The sequence below is a fragment of the Chrysochloris asiatica genome, unplaced genomic scaffold (genome assembly GCF_000296735.1).
Source record: "Chrysochloris asiatica unplaced genomic scaffold, ChrAsi1.0 scaffold00043, whole genome shotgun sequence".
Classification (NCBI taxonomy): Eukaryota; Metazoa; Chordata; class Mammalia; order Afrosoricida; family Chrysochloridae; genus Chrysochloris; species Chrysochloris asiatica.
In genome coordinates, this window is record NW_006408561.1 from 11,135,451 (window position 1) to 11,158,696 (window position 23,246).

The 23,246-nt window shown below is 37.9% G+C and overlaps 1 protein-coding gene and 1 pseudogene across 1 annotated transcript in view; one reads left to right on the forward strand and one right to left on the reverse strand.

The window, feature by feature from the left end:
* Positions 1-23,246, reverse strand: part of LOC102830828 (cholinesterase-like) — a 112,684-nt gene that overhangs the window by 18,584 nt on the left and 70,854 nt on the right. The gene's annotated exons all lie outside the window — the stretch shown is intronic.
* On the forward strand, positions 1,685-1,915 carry LOC102830458 (annotated as a pseudogene).

Here is a 23,246-nt window from a genome sequence, read left to right on the forward strand (position 1 = left end):
ACCAGCTGTTCCGCAGGAGAAAGATGAGGCTTTCTGCTCCCGTAAAGATTTACAGCCTCAGAAACCCTGTACAGGGTCGCTATGAGTTGGAACCGACTCAACGGCACATAACAACAATAATGCAAATAAAATTGCACACAAAAGAGAGTAGTTGGATAAATGATAGTACCACAAAATAAGAAATATTGATGCTTTATAATATAGGAGTCCTGGTGTGGCACTGAGGGTTAATGCACTGACTACAAGGTCAATTTGAATCGCAAGGTCAGAGGTTCAAATTCACCAGGCGCTCCTTGGAAACCCAATACAGAGTTGCTATGAATGGGGGAACTGACTCGAGGGCACTTAGCAATTACAACAACATAGTATTCTTAGATCAGGTAGAATAAAACTTTTATGCGGTGAAAACAACTCCATTTATACATCAGTACAGGTACTTTACAGGTTATAAACATCTGATTTATAGACGCCACCTATTGTTACTTTTGTTGTGTTCCAACTCACAGTCACCCTGTGTAGGGTTTCGGAGGAATAGCTGATGGGTTTAAACTGATGATCTTGTGATTCTCAATCCTGTGCTTAGTCTTCAGGACCACACCAGGAGTCCATGTTAGGTTCTGTCAATTCAGCTCCAACTCATAGTGACTCTATGTACAACAGAAAGTAATATTGACCATTCCTGCACCAAACTCACAATAGTTGTTATTTTTATCCCATTGCTGCTGCCACTGTGACAGTCCATCTCAATGGGGATCTTCCTCTTTTTCTCGATCCTTCATTTTACCAAGCATGATATCCTTTTGCAGGCACTGCTCCCCGCTAATAACATGTCTGAAGTATGAGAGTTGAAGCCTCACCATCCTGGCTTCTAAGGAGCTTCTGACAAAAAATTTGTTCATTCTTCTGGCAATCCATGATAATTTTAATATTCTTCTCCAACACCATAACTCAATGTATACATTCTTCAATGGTCTTCTTTATTAATTGTCTTTCACATGCATATAAGATTACTGAAAATACAATGGGTTGTGTAGGGCACAATTAAGTCCTCAAATGGATATCTTTGCTTTTGAACACTTTAAAGAGATCTAGCTAAGCAGATTTGCCTAATGCAATATATCTTTTGTTTTCTGAATTGCTGTTTCCTTAAGTGTTGATGGTTGATCCAAGCAAAAAGAAGTTTTGGACAGTTTCAATCTTTTCTCCGTTTGTTGTTATTTATTGGCCCAGTTGTGAGGATTATTGTTTTCTTTACACAGAGGTGAAATCCATATTGAAAGAGCTGTAGAGTTTTATCTTCAACAGTATTTTAAGTCCTCTTTACTTCCAGTAAGCAAGATTGTGTCAACTGCATATTACAGGGTTTTAATGAGTTGTCCTCCAATCCTGAACATTGTTCTTCTTCATATAATCCAGCTTCTGGATTATTTGTTCAGCAGACAAATTGAATAAATATGGTAAAAGAAAACAATCCTGATGCACGTTTTTCCTGATTTTAAACCATTCAGTATCCCCTTGTTCTGTTCTAACAACGGATTATTGTCCTATGTACGAGTTCTTTATGAGCACAATTGTTATGGAATACCCATTCTTTGTGATATTATTCATAGGTTTTTATAATCCACACAGTCAAAAGCCTTTGCGGACGGTCCGCGACATCACCGCCAAGCTGGGAACTGTGGAGATGGCCTAGACCAACCCCAAGAGCGTCCAGGATCTCAATTCTGTGGTCAAGACTCTGCTGCAGCAGATGCAGGACAAGTTCCAGACCATGTCCAACCAGAGCATTGGAAGAATTGATGATATGAGCAGTCGCATCGATGACCTGGAGAAAAACACTGCAGACCTCATGTCACAGGCTGGGATGGAAGAGCTGGAAGGTGAAAGTAAGATCCCCGCCACACCGAAGAGCTGAAGGTCGGTCGTAATTGGCACTGGATGTAGAATGCTATTTTCACAAGCCAACAGAAGATCACATGACTCTGCACCTGACTACTACGTGTAGTGAGGTTTTATATGATAAAATGTGTGTTCTTAGTCTAAATCATAGTTAGTTTTCAGAGTGTTTTCTTCCCCAGTCCGTCACCCCCAGTTTCTTGAACATGGTACCTTACATCTTGGATCGTGGTCGATTATGCTGTTAAATATCAAACTCTAATCCTCTGGCATTTCCTACAAAAAAAAAAAAAAGCCTTTGCATAGTCAACTAAGCAAAAATAAACATTTTTCTGGTATTCTTTGCTTTCAGCCAAGATCCATCTGATGTCCTTGTTCCATGTTCTCTTCTGAAACTAGCTTGAATACGTGGCAGTTTCCTATCGATGCACTATTATAGCCACTTCAAAATCATCTTCAGTAAAATTTTCCTTTCATGTGATATTAATAATATTATTGTTCAATGATTTCCCCATTCCATTGAGTCACCTCTCTTTGGAGTGAGCATAGATGTGTATTTCTTCCAATTAGTTCTCCAGATAGCTGTCTTGCAAACGTATTGGCATAGATAAGTGAGCACCTCCAGGGCTGCAACTGTTTACTGAAAGGTTTCAATCTGCATTGCATCCATTTCTGGAGCCTTGATTTTCACAATGTCTTCAGTGCATTTTCGAATTCTTCCTTCAGTACTATCAGTTTTTCCTCATATGCTACCACTAGAAATGTTTGAACATTGACCATTTCTTTTAGATATAGTGATTCTGTAGTATATCATACATCTTCATTTGATGCTTTCAGCATAATTTATGTTTTGCCCATAGAATCTTTCAGTATTTCAACTCAAGTCTTGAATTTTTCCTTCAGTTTTTTCTGCTTATGAAATTCTGGGTGTGTTCTAACTCCAGGTCTTTGCACATTTATGTTTCATTTGACTACTTTAATTTTTGTCTTGTTTAGCTGTGCTTTGAAGTTTTCTGCTTAATTATTTTACTTCTTCATTTATTCTAGTCCCTTTAGCATATCTACACTATAGGAACAGTTTCAAATTCTCTTCTGTCATGCATTTTGGCTTTTGCTTTCTTTCTTGTCTTTTTAAGGACCTTTTGTTTTCTTCAAGTACAATGTTCTTTAAGCCATTCCACAACTCTTCTGGTTATTGGTAATCAGTGTCTAAAGTATCAGATTTCTTCATGAGATGGTCTCTAAATTCAGGTGGGATATGAATAATCACTGGACAGTTAACAAAAAGATCGGTAGTTCAAACCTGCCAGCCACTCTTCAGAAACCATATACACTATGGGCACTTAGGAGTCCTGGTGTAGCACTGTAGGATAAGCACTAGACTGAAAGGTTAGTTTGAACCATAACATCAGCAGTTCAAACCCACTAGCTGCTTCTTGGAAACCCTGAACTGGGTCACTATGAATCAGAACCAACTTGATGGCATTTAACAACACTATGAGCTCTTAACAACAATGGGCAAAGTCATATTTTGACTCTCATTGGCTTGTTTTAATTTTCTTCAGCTTCAGCTTGAATTTACATATGAGCAACTGATGGTCTGTTTCAGAGTCTGTCCCTGGTCTTGTTTTGCATGTGTATAATTTCCTTTTATAGTGTTTAAAAAAGTATTTGCAATGAGTAAGTCATTGATTTTACAAAATTCTATCATGCACTCTCCAGCATCATTTTTATCACCAGGGCATGTTTTCCAACTACTGACCCTTCCTCTTTGTCTCCAATTTTTGCATTCCAATCACCAGTAATTATTTTTACATCTTGACTACATGTTTGATCATTTTCAGACTAAAGAATATGGTAGTATACTTCAGTGTCCTCATCAGTGTCTTTATTGGTTTGTTCATAAATTTGAATAATTGTGTTATTAACTGATCTTCCTTGTAGGTGTATGGATATTTTCCTATCACAGACAGCATTATACTACAAGATAGATCTTGAAATATTCTTTTTGACAATGAATGGTATGCCATTCTTCTTTGGTTTGTCATTCCCAGCAGAGTAAACCAAATGTTCAGATGCAAAATGGCCAATACCAATCCACTTCAGCTCACTAATGTCTAGAATATCAATTTTTATGTGTTCCATTTAATTTTTGATAACTTCTCATTTTCTTAGCTTCATACTTTGTACATTCCACCTTCTGATTACTTATGGATGTCTGAAGCTGTTTCTCTTGTGAGTTTTGCCCATCAGCAAATAAAGGTCATGAAAACTTTACTCCATTAGAGTCATCATGGTCACTTCACTGTGAGGAGGCAATTCTTCCACAGTAGCATTTTGAGTGACTTCCAGCCTGAAGAGCTCATCTTCTGGTACTATATTAGACAATGTTTTGCTGATAGGTATGTGACATAACAACATGCAGTGGCTAAACATTCAGAACTAGTCTGCCTCTCCTTCTTCTAATCTTAGTGTGGAAGCTCAGCTGAAACCTGTCTACCATTGGTGACACTGCTGGTATTTAAAATACTAGTGCCATAGCTTCAAGCATCGCAGCAATATGTAAATCATCACAGTACAACAAACGGAAAGAGGAATGATGGAGACAACTCCTACTTGCCGTTTAATTCTGTGCTTCAAACCATTCTGTAATGGCCATGGAAGTGAATAAAGTAGGAACAAATGAGAATTTTTATAGTTGTGGGGATTTATCATGGCAACTAGCATGGGAAAAATTACTGGTAGAAGATTTAGAATGTGAAATTTGGAAGAGATTTAGCTAGCCCTTTTGAGAAGTCAGATAGATGAGATTGGATTATAGGCAGGGCTGTAGAGAGCCATACACATTCAAATCAGTGAGGTCAGTCATCACCCTTCAGCTGGGCAATGCCATCTCTGAAGGGATGCTTGAATGTTATGAAAATTTGCCCTCACTTTAAAATAATTAAATCAACATCACTCACATGAAATTCCTCGTGACAATCACCTTCACTTGTTTGTGCAGCTTTTAAATCATTGAAAAGGCTTTGCTGTTGTTTGCACTATTGTTGATGTTAAGTGCCTTTGAAGCAGTTACAACTCACAGTGATCCTTCATAGAGTTTCCGAAGAGTTGCTGGTGGTTTGAACCACTGGCTTTTTGGTTAGCAGACCAGTGCTTATCCTGTAGCACCAACTTTCCACTAAGTAAGGCTAAGTAAGAACTTTTTGCACCTGTCCCAACTGACCTAAAAATTCTTAGAAACACAGTGAGGAACAAATATCATTTGTAATGTGGGAACTGAAGATAATCAGAGCACATCAGTCTTCCATTTAAATTGATTAAATGGCTTTGTTTAAGTTAGAATTTAAATTTCTTAGCATGACATACAAGATACTTAATCTGTGATCCCTACTTATTTGAATTCTCTTTGCTTTTATATTAGGATTATGAAGATATTGCCTCCTCCTAAAAGCTTTTCATAGCCTGATCCTACCACTTCACCATGAGTGAGCTGACCCTGAGACAGTTCTTTCTGTCATTAGCTTCTTGTGAGTTTTCAAGGACACAGAAGCAGAGCATGAGCTCTATAAGTGTGTTTCAAATTAACTGATGAATAAGTGAAAAGTGAAAAATCATATCTCTAGTGGGTTGTAAAGAAGCCCTGGTAGTCCTATGAGTTAGGCATTAAGCTGTTAATCTAAGGTCAGTGGTTCAAACTCATCTGCTTGCTCCACAGGAGAAATGATGAGACTGTTTTCATAAAGATGTGCTTTTTCAGGGTCATTATGAGATGGAGTCAACTCTATGGCAGTAGGGTATTATTATTATTAGCTCATGACATGGTATAAGGAGATATTGTGGCATGGTGGGTTATAAATTGGGCTTGTAAGCACAATTTAAGCTGCTCTAATTCCCCAGCTGATTTATGAGCAAAAGATGAGACTTTCTGCTCCTGAAAAGATTTAGAGCTTCAGAAACTCTATACTTCCCCAGTCATACTTTGAGTGCCTTCCAACCCAAAGAGCTCATCTTCTGGCATTATGTCTGGCAATATTCTGGTGCTGGCAGTATTCCACTGCTGCTCATAAGGCTTTCAGTGACTAAACATTCAGAGTAGTCTGAATGTTCTTCCTAGTCTGTCTTAGTCTGAAAGCTCAGCTGAAATTGAAAATACCAGTTGCATAGTTTCTAGTATCACAGCAACACAAAGTCATTACAGAACAAAAAAACTGACAGATAAGTGATGGAAAAAGGTTTGAACCACCAACCTTGTAGTAAGCAGTCAAGTGCTTATCCTATAGCAAAACACCAGTATCCCTTAGAAATTTATATTAAACATTGCCAGCCAAAGCATATAGAGGTACAATATAGAGTTGTTGCTGTTGTTTTTCAGTGCCATTTAGTTGGTTCTGACCCATAACAACCCTGCATAGGATTCCCAAATAGTGGCAAGTGAGGTTCAAGTGGTTCAAACTGACCTTCAAGTGCTTATCCTACAGTGCTTCAACTGTCAAGTGCTTATCCTATAGTGCCATACCAGACTCCATATGAAGCAACTTCTATTTAGACTGGCAATGTTTCGTATACCATTTTGAAGGTTACTGGTGTGGTGCTATAGGATATGCACTGGACTGCTAACTGCAAAGTTGGTGATTCAAACCCACCAGTTCTTTCTTGGAAACTCTATACATAGTTGGTATGAGTCAGGACCAACTTGACAACACTTAACATCAACAAATGGGACATTATGTATGCTTAATGTTGGTGTTTGGGGTCCTAAAGTAGTGCTATAGGATAAGCACTCTACTGCAAGGTTTGTTTGAACCACAAGGTTGGAGGTTAAAACTCACCAGGCACTTCTCAGAAACCCTATTCAAAGTCTCTGAGTTAGAAACAAGTTGATAGCACTTAACAGCAACCACAATATTGGCATTTAAAACTCACCAGCTGCTCTTCAGAAACCATATACAAGGCCACAGTGAATCAGAATGGACTCAACAACACTTAACAACAACAATGACTATTAGGTAAGTCTGCTGCACAAGACCCTGCAAAGTGTTAAAGAGCAAAGATGTCACTTTGTGGACGAAGGTGCACCTGACCCAAGCCATGAAATTTTCAATTGCTTCATATGAATATAAAAATTGGATGATAAATAAGGAAGCTGACAGAGAACGAATGTATTTGAATTATAGTGTTGAAGAAGAATACTGAAGTAACTTTAATTTGCAAGAAGAAGAAGAAGAAAAAAAGTTTGTCTTGGAAGATGTGCAGCCAAAATATTCCTTAAAAGATAGGATGATGAGACTTTGTTTCTGGTACTTTGGACATGCTATGAGGAAGGATCAGTCCCTGGAGGCAGACATCATGCTTGGGAAAGTGGACAGTGAGTGAAAAAGAGGAAAACTCCCAACAATGTAGATTTACGTAATTAGAGCAGCAAGGTACTGAGACATAATGACAATTGAGAAGGTGGTGCAGGACTTAACACTGTTTTCTGCATTGTGTATAGGTTCCCTATAAGCTGAAATTAATTAGATGGCTTCTAACAATAACAAATGGGAAATACACCTGTAAGAGGCTGGAAGTTATGAATACGAATAAAAACCAATTAAAATTTATTTATATATTTGTTGTTGTTAAATGCTGTGGAGATAGTTCATAGAAATCCCGTTTAGGGTTTCCAAGGAGTGACAAGTGGGTTTGAATTGTCAGTCTTGTAGGTAGCAGTCCAATGTTTGTTCTTCAGTGCCACATCCGTACTCCAGAGATTCAAATATAGAGTTTCAGCTCTAAGGGAGTATATTCTTTTTCTGCCAGCTCTGGGGCAAGATCCTTGTCTATTTTTAGTATTTATAGGCCCAACATTCCTTGGAGATCTCCCTGTAACTTGGCATCTATTTTCTCCTGGATCTAAGAGTTTGATAGTGCAGAGGTCCCAGGTCAAAAGAATGGATTCCACTCCCAGCTCTATTTTCTTTAAATTAACAGGTCTTTGAGGCATGCTGTTGTTGCTTAAGTGCTGTGGAGTCAGTTCTGAGTCATAGCCACCCAGTTTAGGATTTCTGACTCAATATTCCTGGTGGGAGCAGAAAGCCTGTCCTTTCTTCTATGGAAAAGTTTCTCATTGTTGCTATTGTTAAGTGCCATCAAGTTTGTTAGACTCATGGAGACCCTATGAACAATAAAATGAAACACATTTGGGTCCTGCACCATCCTTACAACTGCTGCTGCACTTAAGCCCATTGTTGCTGCCACTGTGACAATTTATCTTGTTAGGAGTCTCCCTCTTTTTTGATGGCCCTCCATTTTACCAGGCATGTGTCCTTTTCCAGGGACTGGTCCCTCCTGATATTATGTTTGAAATGTGAGAGACAAAGTCTGGCAATCTTGGCTGCTAAGGAGAATATTGATTATACTTCCTCCAAAACAGATTTCGTTATTCTGGCAGTCCATGGCACCCTTAATATTCTTCTCCAACACCACAATTCAAATTCATCAATTCTTCTACTACCTTCCTTATGTATTATCCAACTTTCACATGCATATGAGGAGATTGAAAATACCAGGTATAATTTTATTCTCAAAGTGACATCTTTACTATTGAACACATTTAAAAGGTTTTTCATTGCTGAATACAATATTTCATTTAATTTCTTGAATGCTGCTTCCTTGAGTGTTAATGGTTGATGTGAGAAAAATTAAGTCTTTGACAACTTCAATCTTTTCTCCATTGATTTTGATTTTATTTACTGATCCATTGGTGAGGATTTAATTTTCTTTGCAACCCATACTGAGATTTTGTTCTTTGATCATCAGCAGCAATTATTTTAGCAAGCAAGGTTGTATCATGTGCATATTACAAGTTGTTAATGAGTTTTCCTCCAATCCTGATGCCACCTTCTTTTTCATGTAATGTAACTTCTCAGATTATTTGCTCTTCATATAGACTGAAGAAGTATTTTGAAAGAATATAATCCTGGCACACACATTTCCTGATTTTAAACCATTCAGCGTTCCCTTGTTCTGTTTGAACACATGCCTCTTGGTCTATGTGCAAGTTCCTCATGAGCACAATTAAGTGATCCAGAATACTCATTCTTCACAGAGTTGTCATAGCTTGTCATTAGCCACAGCTGAAACCCTTTGCATAGTCAATAATGCTGAGGTAAGCATCTTTCTAATATTCTCTGCTTTCATCCAAGATCCATCTATGTCAGCAATGATATGTCTCACTCCACATACTCTTCTGAATCTTTTTTGAATCTCTGAAAGCTCCTTGTCAATGTACTGTTGCAGCTGGTTTTGAATTATCTTAAGCAGAATTTTAAGTGTGTGTGATAATGATGATATTGTCTGAGGATTTCTGTATTTCATTAGGTCACCTCTCTTTAGAATAGGCACAAATGTGGATTTTTTCCAATCAGTTGTTCAGGTAGCTATCTTCCAAATTTATTGATATAGATAAGTGAGTGCCTCCAGAGCTGCACCACTTTGTTCAAAGCTTTCAATGTGTATTTCATCAATTCCAAGAATCTTGTTTATTGTCAATGTCTTCTGCACACAATGGCCTTCTTTCTTCTACACACTAGCTTCTGATCATATGCTATCTCTTGAAATGAATAAACATTGATTATTTCTTTTTGATACAGATATTCTGTGTATTTTTCCCTTCTTCTTTTGATACTTTCTGCATCGGTCATTATTTTGTCCAGAAAATCCTTCAGTATTAAAAGTTGAGGCTTGAATGTTTTCCTTGGGTTCTTCAGCTTGAGAAATGTTGAGAATGTTCTTCCATTTTGGTTTTCTAACTCCAGGTTTGTGCTTATTTAATTATAATATTTGATGTTGTCTTTTCAAGCTAGGCTTTGGAATTTTCTCTTCAGCTCTTTTGCCTTCTCATTTCTTTCATTTGCTTTAGCACCTCTATGCTGGATGACATTCATGTTGGGCTTTTCTTCTTCCTTGTCTTCTTAATGACTTTTTGCTCTCTTCCTGTATTAAAATGCTTACTGATGATGATTAAAGACAACAGCTTAGAAATCGGTTTCACCTCAATGTGAAGAAAATAAAATACTACTGGATCAATTAACAACATCTATATAAATGGAGAAAAAAATGAAATTGTTAAACATTGCTTGAATCAACCATCAACACTCATGGAAACAGCAGTCAAGAAATCAAATGACATTGCATTGGGCAAATCTGCTGTACAAGACCTCTTTAAAGTGTTGAAGAGCAAAAATGTAAGTTTGAGGACTAAAGTGTGTCTGACCCAAGCCGTGGTATTTTCAATAGCCCTTATAGCATGTGAAAGTTGGACAGTGAATAAGAAAGAATGTAGAAGAAGTATTGATGCATTTGAGTTGAAGGAGAAAATTGAAGACATCAACTGTCAGAAGAACAAATAGGTCTATGTTGGAAGAAATATGGCCAGAGTGCTCCTTGGAAACCAGGATGGCGAGATTTTTTTCTCTCATACTTCAGACATAGTGTCAGGAGGAACCAGTCACTGGTTTGGTAAAATGGAGAGGTGGAAAAAGAGAGGAAGACCCCCAGCAAGATGGATTGGCATAGTGGTAACATCAATGTGTTCAAACATAGCAACAATTGTGAGGTTACCTCAGAACTGGCATGTTTCAATCTGCTATGCATAGTGTTCCCATGAGTCGAGGCAAACTAGATGGCACCTAGCAACTAACAACAACTTGTATGATGTTATTGATGCCATCCCACAAGACTTCTATGTTTAACTTGTTGGTATCTAATGCATCAACTCTATTCCTGAGATAATCTCTAAATTCAGGTGACATAATTTCAATGTCATACTTTATTTCTTATGGATGTTTTAAATTTTTCGTCTTCAGTCTGAACTTGCATATGAGCAATTGATTGTCTGTTCCACAGTCTGCCTCTGACTTTGTTCTGACTGATGACAGGAAGCTTTTACACCATCTCTTTCCACAGATATAATCTTTTTGATTTGTGTATTCCATGTGGTGAAGTCCATGTTTATAATAATTTTTATGTGGTTTTAAAAATGTATTCACAATGAAGAAATAATTCGTCTTGCAAAATTCTATCATGTAATTTTCAGCATCATTTAGATATGGCCTTGGTGATATAAATGATGCTGGAGATCGCATGATAGAATTCTGCAAAATCAATGATTTATTCATTTCAAATACCTTCTTTAAACAGCAAAAGAAATGATTATACACATGGACCTCACCAGATGGAATACATAGAAATCAAATTGACTACATCTGCGGAAAGAGACAATGGAAAAGCTCCATATTATCAGTGAAAACAAGGCCAGTGGCAGACCAAGGAACAGACCATCAATTGCTCATACACAAATTCAAAGTAAAGCTGAAGAAAATGAAAACAAGTCCATGATAGCCAAAATATGACCTTGAATATATCCCACCTGAATTTAGGGATCATCTGAAGAAGAGATTTGATATGTTAAACACTAAAGACAGAAGACCAGAAGAGTTGTGGGATGACATCAAGAACATCATACAGGAAGAAAGCAAAAAGCCATTGAAAAGACAAGAAAGAAGGAAAGGGTCAAAATGGATGTCAGAAGAGACCCTGAAACTTGCTCTCCAGTATAGAGATGCTAAAGCAAATGGAAGAAATGAGGAGGCAAAAGAACTAAGGGACTTTGTCAAAGCTAACCCAGCATTTCAAAACATCCTAGAGAGTTCTTTGGACCAACAAGAACAGACAACAACCGGCCAGAGACTGACATGTGTCAATACCACATTAAACTCAATTGACAGATGTAAGAGTCCAGAACAGAACATAATTACAAGAATGAATTCAAAGGATGTGGGAGGTCAGTCTATGTTTAAAACAATTATAATGTGAAAGAAGGTAAAAATTTAGGAATAGAGATCCAGGTGATGAAGAGGTCAGGTAGTGTTCAGGGTAAAATAGACTGTTTTAAATTGAGAAAAAAGTTAATTGAATATAGGGTAACCTCAAAGAAAATTAATACTTGAAAACATACCAAGAAAATGAAAATCCAAGAAGACCATCAATACATTAAAAATATGAAGCTTAACACAAGATACCCATACTAAAAGAAAAGAAAAAATCTTTGTTGGTGAACAGGTGTGGGAGGGAGGGGATGACAGGTAAGGGGATAGACACAGAATAATTAGGGTATTGGGAGGACAATGTACAAGAAGGGGGAAGAGGATGGAAGAACAAGGGAGATAAGGGAACATTTAGGCAGGTTTGCATGGGCTAAATGAGACAGAGGTAAATTGTGATGTATGCTGAACCTTGAAACAGCAGGGCTCTGTGGTACAGGGATAAAGCCTTAGTCTGAATGAGTAAAAGAGGGTAAATAATTTTAATATGCTTGATTGTCTTATGAATTTTGGTTTCCTTTGCCTACTATTGTAAAATAGACCCTTCAGTGAAATAGAAAGGGTTATCAGGAAACATGATTACAGAAAACATGTAAGCACATCCTCAGCCTGTAACTCTTTGGAATACCTAAAAGGGGTTCTAGAACTTGGCCAGTGAAACAGGCCTCCTGCGGAGTCTTTGCAGTGTATAGGACCTTAGGTGGAATCCTGAGCTCCTTCCATAACCTTCTGAGGTGAGATATTCCTACTTAAAAGAACAAGCAGACCAACTTGATAAACTTGACCTCTACTTATGGATGTAGTAGCTCAAAATACCAACTGAGAGAGAAAGAGTCTTCACATCAAGTATCAAACATATCCCCTCTGTTCACAAGATTGATAGGGACGGGCAATTTAGACATTGGCTACCTAAAACAGGGAAGCTATAAAGGCATGAGATGGCTGGCTTACAAGTTTTAAAGAGGGGGTTTAGTTTCAGAGTACAATGGAAGGTAGAATCCCCATTGAATAGTTTTCATCTTGTCTAGACGGGTCTGGTGAAAGGACATGGGGATAAGATTCTTATGATTCAATAGTGAGAAATTGTTATCGTGACTAATTGCAATTGTCACAACTGTAGGAACAGAAGTTTTGTAACATAAAGGGAGGAATAGTTAATCTTACATTCTAGGAACAGAGAAGTCAAGGACCATCAAGGGAGAAGAGCATGAGCAGAATGTGGGTCCCTATATAGAGAAGCTGCTATGCCAGAGATGGGGTCAAAGATGATGACACCAAGAGATAGAGCAGCTGAGGACTCTAGACTCATGGAAAGAGAAAGGCTGTGTGCTGGCAGCCAGTAGGCAGTCTTGCAGAATGTGCCCTTGGGTTTTTTAAATGACTATATACTCCTGAGTGTTTTTGTGTACATCAAAAACAAATAAACAAATGAACAAACAAAAACAGAGGGAATAGAAGCAAATACTATTGAATGGTGATGCTTGGGAGGGATTGTGATCATTGCGATGATATGAAATATGATAGGATGAATGCAAAACTAATGTCCTCCCATGTAAACAGTCACTCAGTGCACAATAAAAGCTTTAAAAAAGAAAGAAAGAAAGCAACTAGCAGCTATTACAGGAGCCCTGGTAGTATAACAGGTTAAGCATTAGACTGCTAACAGCAAGGTCAGCAATTTCAACTTACCAGCTGCACCACAGGAGAAAGATGAGGCTATCTGCTCCATTAATATTTGTAACATTGGAAACCCTAAGGGTCATGTTCATTGTCCACTTTTTATCTGTAGATAACATAAGAAGTGGACTATGAACATAAGGAAGGTGGTTCAAGCCCATCAGCCCCTCTGAAGGAGAGAGATGAGGTTCACTGCTCCTGATAGATTTATAGCCTCAATAACCCTGTTACAGGGTTGCTGTAGTTGTTTTCTCTGAGTTGGAACTATTGTTACTATTACATGCAAATATAATTTTGCTGAAGATAAATTTTTAAATTCCAACAGTACATCACCAGGGAACTGCCAGAAATTCAAGCCATATTCAGAAAAGGATGTGAACTAGGGTTATCATTGCTGACATCAGATGGATCTTAGCTGAAAGCTTAGAATAATGAAAGGTATTTGCTTGTGATTTATTGACTAGGCAAAGACTTTTGACTGTGTGGAACATGACAAATTATGGATAGCATTACAAAAAAATGGGTATTCCAGCACACTTAATTGTGCTCATGCATGAGGAACCTGTACATAGGCCAAGAGGCAATTGTCAGAATAGAACAAGGGTATATGAAATGGTTTAAAACCAGGAAAAATGTGCACCACAATTGTATCCTTTCACTATACTTACTGAATATGCATGTTGAGCAAATAATCTGAGAAGATGGGCTACATGAAGAATACTGTGGTGTAAGGACTGAAGGAAAGCTAATTAACAACCTGTGATTTGCAGAGATACAACCTTGTTTGCTGAAATTGAAGAGACCTTAAGATACTTTCTGATAAAGGTCAAAGACCACAGCCTTCAGTATGGATTTCATCTCAATGTAAAGAAAACAAAAAATCCTCACATTGGACCAATAAATTACATCTTTATAAATGGAGAAAAGATTAAAGCTGTCAAAGTCTTCATTTTGCTTGGACCCACAATTAACTCTCATGGAATCAGCAGTCAAGAAATCAAATGATGAGTTGTATTAGGCAACTCTGCTGCAAAAGGCCTCTTTTAAATGTTAAAGAGCAAAGATACCAGTTTGAGGACTAAGGTGCTCTGGACCCAGACCATGGTATTTTCAATTGCCTCATATGCATGTGAAAGTTGGACAGTGAATAAGGAAGACCATAGAAGAAGAATCAATGCATCTGAATTATGATGTTGAAGAGTAAATAGTACCATTGATTGCCAGAGGAACAAACAAATTTCTTAGAAGAAATACAGTCAGAATATTCCTTAGAAGAGAGAATGGTGAGACTTTGTCTCTTGTACTTTGAACATATTATCAGGAATGGTGGCCCTGGAGAAGGAAATCATGCTTGGAAAAGTCGAGGATCAGCGAAAGAAGAAGACCTGTAATGAGATGGATTGACACAGTGGCACCAACAACGGGCTCAAACTTCCCAACAATTAAGAGCATAGCCCAGAACCCGGCAGTGTTTCATTCTGTTGTGCTATGAATCGGAAATGATTCGATGATACCTAGCAACAGCAACAAAGAGTCTGAACTGACTTCAAGGTACAATAAAACAGCAGAGGAAAAATGCTTTGGGAATTGTGATCATGAGAGGAAATATTAAAGCTGAAGAGATCTCAGTAATAATCGAGGAGTTAATCACAAAAGAACAAAAGGTTCACATAAGCAAACAGAGGAAGTAGAAGGGATGTAGCTGGGTTTAGAATTTGCCTCAGGAAATTTTATTCTCTCAGTACAAGGATATGGGATGACCTACATGTTTTATGTTGGCATTACAGCAGTTTCATAGGTCAAGTGCCTAACATGTTTTAGAAGCTTCTTGTAAGTGATACAGGTGCTAGCAGAGGGTAACTTTTCACCAGCTGAACACATTTGAACCAGACCTTGCTTAGAGTATTAAACATTTATTATTCATGTGCTCCCTATCTTAATATTGTTGTTGTTAAATGCCATAGACTCGGTCCTGACTCATAGTAACCCTGTATAGGGTTTCCTAGGAGACGCTGGTGGGTTTGAATAGCTAATATTGTGTTTACAGTCTAGTACATATTTTTCAGTGTAACACCAGGTCTCCATTACAAAACACTAAATAAGATGTGGAGGTAGCTAAAATTCTGAAACAACGACAGCACAACCTCTCCTCTAAATTTATGACACTTTCATCATGCTTCAAAATTGGAAACTACTTATGTGGCTATAGAGTTATAGATTTATTTGCTTAGTAGTAAGTGAAATACTGCAGTGTGTAATAAAATAGCATACATGTTGACTTTGGAGTGTGTGTAAGAGTTTAAATTCTGATCACTTGGTTTGTGGAAGACTGCAGCTATAATGGGAGCCCTGAATCCATTTTGAGAGTTCTTTGTGACATTAAATGGCAATGTAAAAAGTTTTGCATTCAGGCAAAGTGCATTTGAATGTGGTTTAAGGACAACCTCTAACCAATCGAGTGAGGGGCAGCCTTCCCCACAGGGACTTGCCTGCATGTGCTCTTTATGGAAATTGGGGTACCAGGACTTCATCATCATGATTCATAGCCTCATTGTTGTTTGTGTTGTTGTTAAGTGCCATCAAGTCGATTCTGTTCCATAGTGACAGAGTATAAGGTTTCCAAGAAGCAGCTGGTGAAGTTGAACCATCAACCTTGCTGTTCAAACAACTTTGCAGTCTGACGCATTAGCCTGCAACACCACACCAGAACTCCATAACCTCATTAAAGTGGTTAAAATGTCCCAGAACCAATCCTGTAAACTTTTCTAATCTTCAATAGTGCATGTATTCCAGTCATGGTCCGTGTCCTGCTTCTGTAGTCCCGTGCCCACCTTTGACTGTGATGACTTGATGTCACAATTCAGATGCATTAGATATGTTGTCTGTCACAATTCTGTGATGAATTTCTTTTGTTTCCTATCTTTTATAATTAGCCATATGGACATGAATCCTTAAGACACCATTATAGTATCATGTGGGTGGTATCTCTCACCCAGTGATTTATCTTTGTCTTGTCTTTGCTTTGCTTTGGCATGCATAGGTGATGTACTGCTGTCAATAATCATCATTATGGAGTGGTGGTGGTGGTGGTGGTGGTTATGTGCCATGGAGTCGGTTCCGACTCATAGCAACCATAGAGATCCTGTAAAGGGTTTTTGAGGCTGTAAATCTTTATGGGAACAGAAAGCTTCATCTTTCTCCTGAGGAACAGCTGATAGTTTTGAACTGTTGACCTTGCGGTTCACAGGTCGATTCGTAACCACTACGCCACCAGAGCTCCTTCCATATGGGAGTAAATCCCTTTATTCTATGTGCAATATAAATGGTCACTGTGTGAAGGTAGAACTTTGGAAATTCATTACAATTTCCCACACATCTGTGACCTATGTTGTCTTGTTTTCTTTAACTCCTGCTTAATAATTAATAAAGAGTGTGGTGCTAGTGCTATGTGCCGTGGAGTCGGTTCCGACTCATAGCGACCCTGCACAGGGTTTCCGAGGCTGTAAATCTTTACGGGAGCAGAAAGCCTCATCTTTCTCCCATGGTACGGCTGGTATTTTTGAACTGCTGACCTTGTGGCTCGCAGCCCGATTTGTAACCACTAACTATGCTACCAGAGCTCCTTAAAGAGTGTGGTACTGTGGGTTAATATGCTGGGCTGCAAGATCATTTTGACCTACAAGGTCAGTGGTTCAAGCTCACTAACCCTTCTTTTGAAACCCTGTACAGTGTTGGTATGAGTTAGAACCAACTTGGCAGCACTTCACAACAACATGATATATATGTGAAGATGGGGTCTCTTTCTACCCCTTACAGTACTCCCAACCATCATTTTGTTTTCTTTTCTTTGGTTACCATTCTTGCTAACTGAGTAACAAACAACAGCAGATGAGTTTTAAAAGTGACCAAACCAGAGGTAGCTCATCTGTTAAATTTTTATTATGTCTTTTTTCATTTGGGCAACCAGCAGTACTACCTGATTTATTCAAAGGCCAGAGAAAGAATCACTGCGCAAAAATTGTGTGGAGGCCATGTCTGACTTCTTCGGGTTTCCCAAGGGGAAGGAGGATCAAATTCAAAATCAGCACAAAAAAAGACCAACTGCTATGTGGCAGAGGTCAGATATGCCTCCAACCTATAACCTTCTTTACCTTATGCTGACACCAAATGCCCCCTCCATAGTATCCTTACTTCACTGCTGGTTCTGATAATCTATTGCAGTGGCCACACAGAATTCAGAAACAATACTCATGATTATGGGGTTTGATAAGTAAATAAATCCTGGTGTGCTAGAGGACAAGCACTACGTTGTTAACCACAAGATTGGCAGTTCAAACCCACCAGTTGTACCTTTGAGGTGGAACTCAACAATAACTACATGAAAGTGAACATGGTACAATTCAGGAGCAAAAACAACTCCAGATGCAGTAACGATCCAGGCAGAAATTACTCTTCTCTATCATACTGCAGACATATGTTACTTTTGTCTTTGGCCTCTTGGCAATGTGGCCCTTGTTCTCTGCCTACCTGGCAAGTGTTTCAAAGCTCCTTTAGTAACTATCTAAAGTACACGTTTTACAAGCCAGCCTCCTAACCATAGGCACTAGGATTTCTTCTGTCTTTAGCCTGGGAAGCCCATGGTTGCTCTGTTTCTCCATGCCACCCCTTTTTCTGCTGCCATTTTTCCAGGTAAAGATCCCATGCTCTGCTCATGGCCTTTCTTGTCTGATGGTCCTGGCATTGTCTGTTCCTGCTTCTGAGAGAGCTCCTTTTAAACCTAGAGGGTTATCATGACTAATTGCAACTGTCACAACTGTAAAGGTAGAAATTTTGAAACAAAAAGAGGGGAGTAGTTAATCTCACAGTCCAGGAATAGAGGACCCAAGAACTATCAAGGGAGAAGAGTACAAGCAGAATGTGGGACCCTATCCAGACAAGCAGCGACATCAGAGATGGAAACAGAGAGGAGGACTTGGAGAAATAGAACAGTTGAGGATTCTAGACTTATAGAAAGAGAAAAGCTGTGTGCTGGTGGCTAGGCGCTGGTGGTCAGGAGGCAGGCTCGCAGAACATACCCTTTGGTTCTTTAAAGGATTATATATTCCTGAGTGTTTTTGTGTACATCCCCCAAAGAAAAGAGGGAGTAGAAGCAAATACTGTTGAATGATGATGCACAGAGCAGACTGCAATCATTGCAATGAAATAATGAGTATAAAACTAATGTTTCCCCCACGTAAACTATCACTTAATTCACAATAAAAACGTAAAACAAAGAAAAACTAACCAATACTAGCATTAGAGTCCTGTACTACCTATTTACTTGGTCTCATCCAATCATTTTGGTAGGAGGTAAAAAGACTTTGGATGTAAAAGCCATATCAGGTAAATTCAGGGTACCACATACTGTTTCTATTTTTTATTCATATTGAGTAGATGTGAAAGTCAAACACATTTTGATTGTTTATTTAATCATATGCTGCTAGTATTATTGTAAAAATATTGGTATTGATATTGAATGACTCATTTCTATACTTTTCTTGCTTTTTCAAATAATTATGAGTTATTGCATAGTTACACTCCTACTAAAAATCTGTAGTTGGCAACATCGGAAACAAGTATTTTACACTTTATTTTTTGCAGGTGCATGCAATAACAGCAAAGTATAGTATGAAAGTGAAGTGCTAGAATCTGTGTGCTTAAACAAGCTTCAAGTACCATTTTTTTGAGAACATTCATTGATCAAATGTAAACCCCTGCTGAAATGGTACTTGTAAAGATTACTGGACTTCCACCTTGAGTGGGGTAAACATTTCTCATTTTCAGAAAGTCAGCTGGAAGATTTTCTTTGCAATTTTCCTTTACTTGAAAGCTTCTTTTTAAAAATGAATATTATTTTTATAAAATTTTATTTAAATCATATAAATATGTGCAATTTTATAAAATTAAATATTAAAATATCTGAAGTTTCTAGACAAAAGGAATTTAAGATATGGCAAGAAACTGTGCTGTTAATATTTTTTAATCATTTTATATTGCTTATTTTTAAAATACAAAACATATAGTATCAAACTGGGTTTGTTTGTTTAAATTTAATTATTACTAAAGTGTTGCTGTTGCTAAGTGCCACTGAGTCAGTTTTGACTCATAACAACCCTACGTAGGGTTTCTTTGCAGGGTCAGAAAGTCTCATCTTTCTCCTGTAGCATTTGAACTGACAACCTGATGGTTCACAGTTCTTATCATAGCCAGCCACCCCTCTCCAGTGAAGTATTAGTGTAACATTACTAATGTTACAACAAGCATATGCATCTCCTTTAGAATTTATAAAGTATATTTAATATGATAACATTTGCAGGGAGAACTAGCTTGAAAAAATGGGACTAACATATAAAATCATGTTTTCAAGGCACAATTGATCTACTCTGGAAGATGGTATTAAACCTGAATATGCTGTGGAGTCCTGGTATGGCACTGTAGGATAAACAGTGAACCACAAATGTATTTGAACATAAAGCTTGGCAGTTCAAACTCACCAACCATTCCTCAAAAACCCTATATGGAGTCACTACGAGTAGGAACCAGCTTGACAGCACTTAATAATAATATATTATTTCTATAGGACAAAGTCACCTTCTGTCAGAAACTTTGACAGTTCAAACCCACCTTGAAGCTCTGAAGGAGAAATAACTGATCTTTTGCTCCCTTAAAGATAACCAAAAAAACCCAAACAGAACTCACTGTCATTGAATTGATTTCAACTCATAGTGACCCTGTATAGGACTTCTGAGACTGTAAACCTTTATAGTGGCAGACAGCACCATCTTTCTCCCTAAGAGCAGCTGTTGACCTTGCAGTTAGCAGTCCAATGGTTATGCGACACACCACCAGGGTTTCTTTAAACCAACTCTAGAAAAATCCCATGAGTCAATCCTACTCCATCACCTGAGTCTCTATGAATGGAAAATTGACTTGATAGCACCTATCAACAACAATAACTAGTGTTATTCAAATTAGGAAGTTATTCTGAACTAACGGGCCCCAAACCTAAGAGTTTGTTTTCTTAACCTCTTCTAGGGCACTTGAGTATCTAGACATAAAACTTTGAAAGTATGTTTTCAACAATTCCTGGTATTCAAACTTTCTTTTACCAAGGTTTAAATTGCAAGTCATCACACATGTGTAATCCAAAATGATTTACAATAAATCAGTCACTGAAAGTATTTGTCTAATTATAAACTATTATTGTTAAGTGGAGTTGAATTTGTTCTGATTTATAGTGACTCTGTATAGGGTTTCCAAGGAGCAATTGATTGATTTGAACTGCTGACCTTGTTGTAAAGTACTGATCCTATAGAACCACACAAGGATTCTATAATAAATTGTCATTGTTGTTGTTAAGTGCCACTGATAGGTTCTGACTTATAGCAACCCCGTATAGGGTTTCCAAGGAGTGGCTGGTGGGTTTGAACCTATGACCTCAGAGTTAGTTGTCCAGTGCTTATCCCACAGCACAGCATAAAGACTCCTATAATAAATTAGTCTTTTAAAATTCTCTCCCCTATTATGGACTGAATTATCTCCTTAAAAACATGTGTTGTAAATCCTAACTTCTACGCCTCTGGTGAGTCATGGTGTGGCACTGTAAGATAAGCACTGAACTGCAAGATCGCTTTGAACCGCAATGCAGGGTCACTATGAGTCAGAACTGATTGGACAGCACTTAACAACAACAACTTGCCTGTGGTTATAAAACCATTTGAGAATGAATTGTTTCTGTTATGTTAATGACAAAGGATTTTTAGATATACCTGGGGTGGTGGTTATGTGTCCTGGAGTTGGTTCCAACTCACAGGCTTCCTGAGGCTGTAAATTTTTACGGGAACAGAAAGCCTCATATTTCTTCCACTGGATAGCTACTAGTTTCCAATTGCTGGTCTTAAGGCGAATAGCCCGACTCATGCTACCAGGGCTCATTTTGTGATATACTAGGGTAAGTCAAAGGAGTCCTGGTGTGGTGCTGTGGATTAATGCACTGGACTGCAAAGTCCATTTGATCTGCAAGATCCATGTTGAAGCTCACCAGCAACTCCTCAGAAGCCCTGTACATGGTCACTATGGGTTGGAACCAATTCAATAGTACTTAACAACAACAACAGGATAAATCAAAAGTATTGCTACTAGGGTTCCAGTTCAGACATACATAAGTTTATTACAAACCAAGTATGTTTAAGCAAGTCTCTGATAATTGGAGGGCAGCAGACAACTTAGACTTGTATAGTCTCATTAGGGTGTCTTCTAAACAGTCTAATCAAAACAGTGGCTTCCAAGGGACTGTGCTTTACCAGTTAAAGTCAAGATAAACATATCAACTCAGAAGACTATAGAGACTGCTTTTTGGGGATTCCAAAGGGATAAGTTTGATAGATTTTTTGCAAAGGACACAGTATGATCACAGAGGTTTATTAGGAAAAAGTTTTAAGAAAATTGAAAACATCACTGATGAGTAAAGGCCAGGAAACTTTTGCCAGGAATTTCTTTTTTTTTTTCTTTCTCTCCTATCCCTACAATGCACCTGTTTATTCTTTGAGGGTAGTAAGGTCTGTCCTATGAGAAATCCAAGAGGAAATCTTGCCCCGTCCACCCTACACCCTGATCTGATACCTTCAAATTTCTTTTTGTTTCCTACATTCTAAACATTTAAAAGGAAGACTATTTGAGTCTTTTGAAGATTCCAAAACTACAGTGTTGATGTGGTGCAAGTTGAGTAGTACAGAATTCTTTGGGGAATTGTTAGATAGATGGAAACACTGACTTCAGAAGTACATAGACCCAGATGGACAATATATTGAAGAATAATAGCTTCTAATTTTGATATTTTTGCTTAATACAGGTTTCTGTAATTTTTCAGCAGTACTTTTTTATCTACCCTCATGTAAGACATTAAACAAGCAAGAAAGAGAAACAGAGATAGGAAATGAGCAATGCAAAGCCACATGACTATTCACTAGGAGCAGAAGCTGCAGAGACCAGGACCTTCTTCCATTACCAATATAGAGAGAAAGCCTTCCATTAGAGCCAGTGTTTTGAATGTAGGATTTTAGCCTTCCAAACTGTGAGAAAATAAATTTCTGTTTGTTAAAGTCATCCTCTTTTGGTATTTCTTTTATAACATCACTGGATAACCAGGACACACACACACTCAGCTTAGTTTTCCTCTGATTATGAACCCATAGTTTATGAATATTTTAAATAAATATTTAGAATGTGTGGTCTGTGATTTGTTAAATGGTAACTCTCCAGGGTTCTTGGCAGATGAAGTGTATTACCTCATTGTTATTTACACCGGGAAGACACAAGGGCAACACTGTTGCTCTGCCAAGGAGGCAGAAGTCTGTGGCTGGATATATCTTATGTCACAGAATATTTCCTAATACACATCACTGGGATATCAGAAACCTCTCTCATATAGAGGATATAAGTACAATTGGGGAGAAAGAGATTTTAAACAATTAAATATAGATCTGGAAAGCACATATCTGCCTTACCTCCACGTCTCTCAATAAGAAACACTATATTGTGATATCTAATGCACAGTGTGAAATTTACCAGAGTGTTATGATAGACAAATGCCTTAAAATAAATGGCCAGCAATATGTCTGATGGTTTAAAGTTGATTAATTTATTTTGAAAAATAAAATTTAAAAATATAGTCTTGAGGGTGTAGCATGGGTTAGAAATTGTTGTTATTTTAGAATAAGGCAAGTATTTAGAAATTATTCCTTTTTTGTCAGAAAAGATCAAAATAAG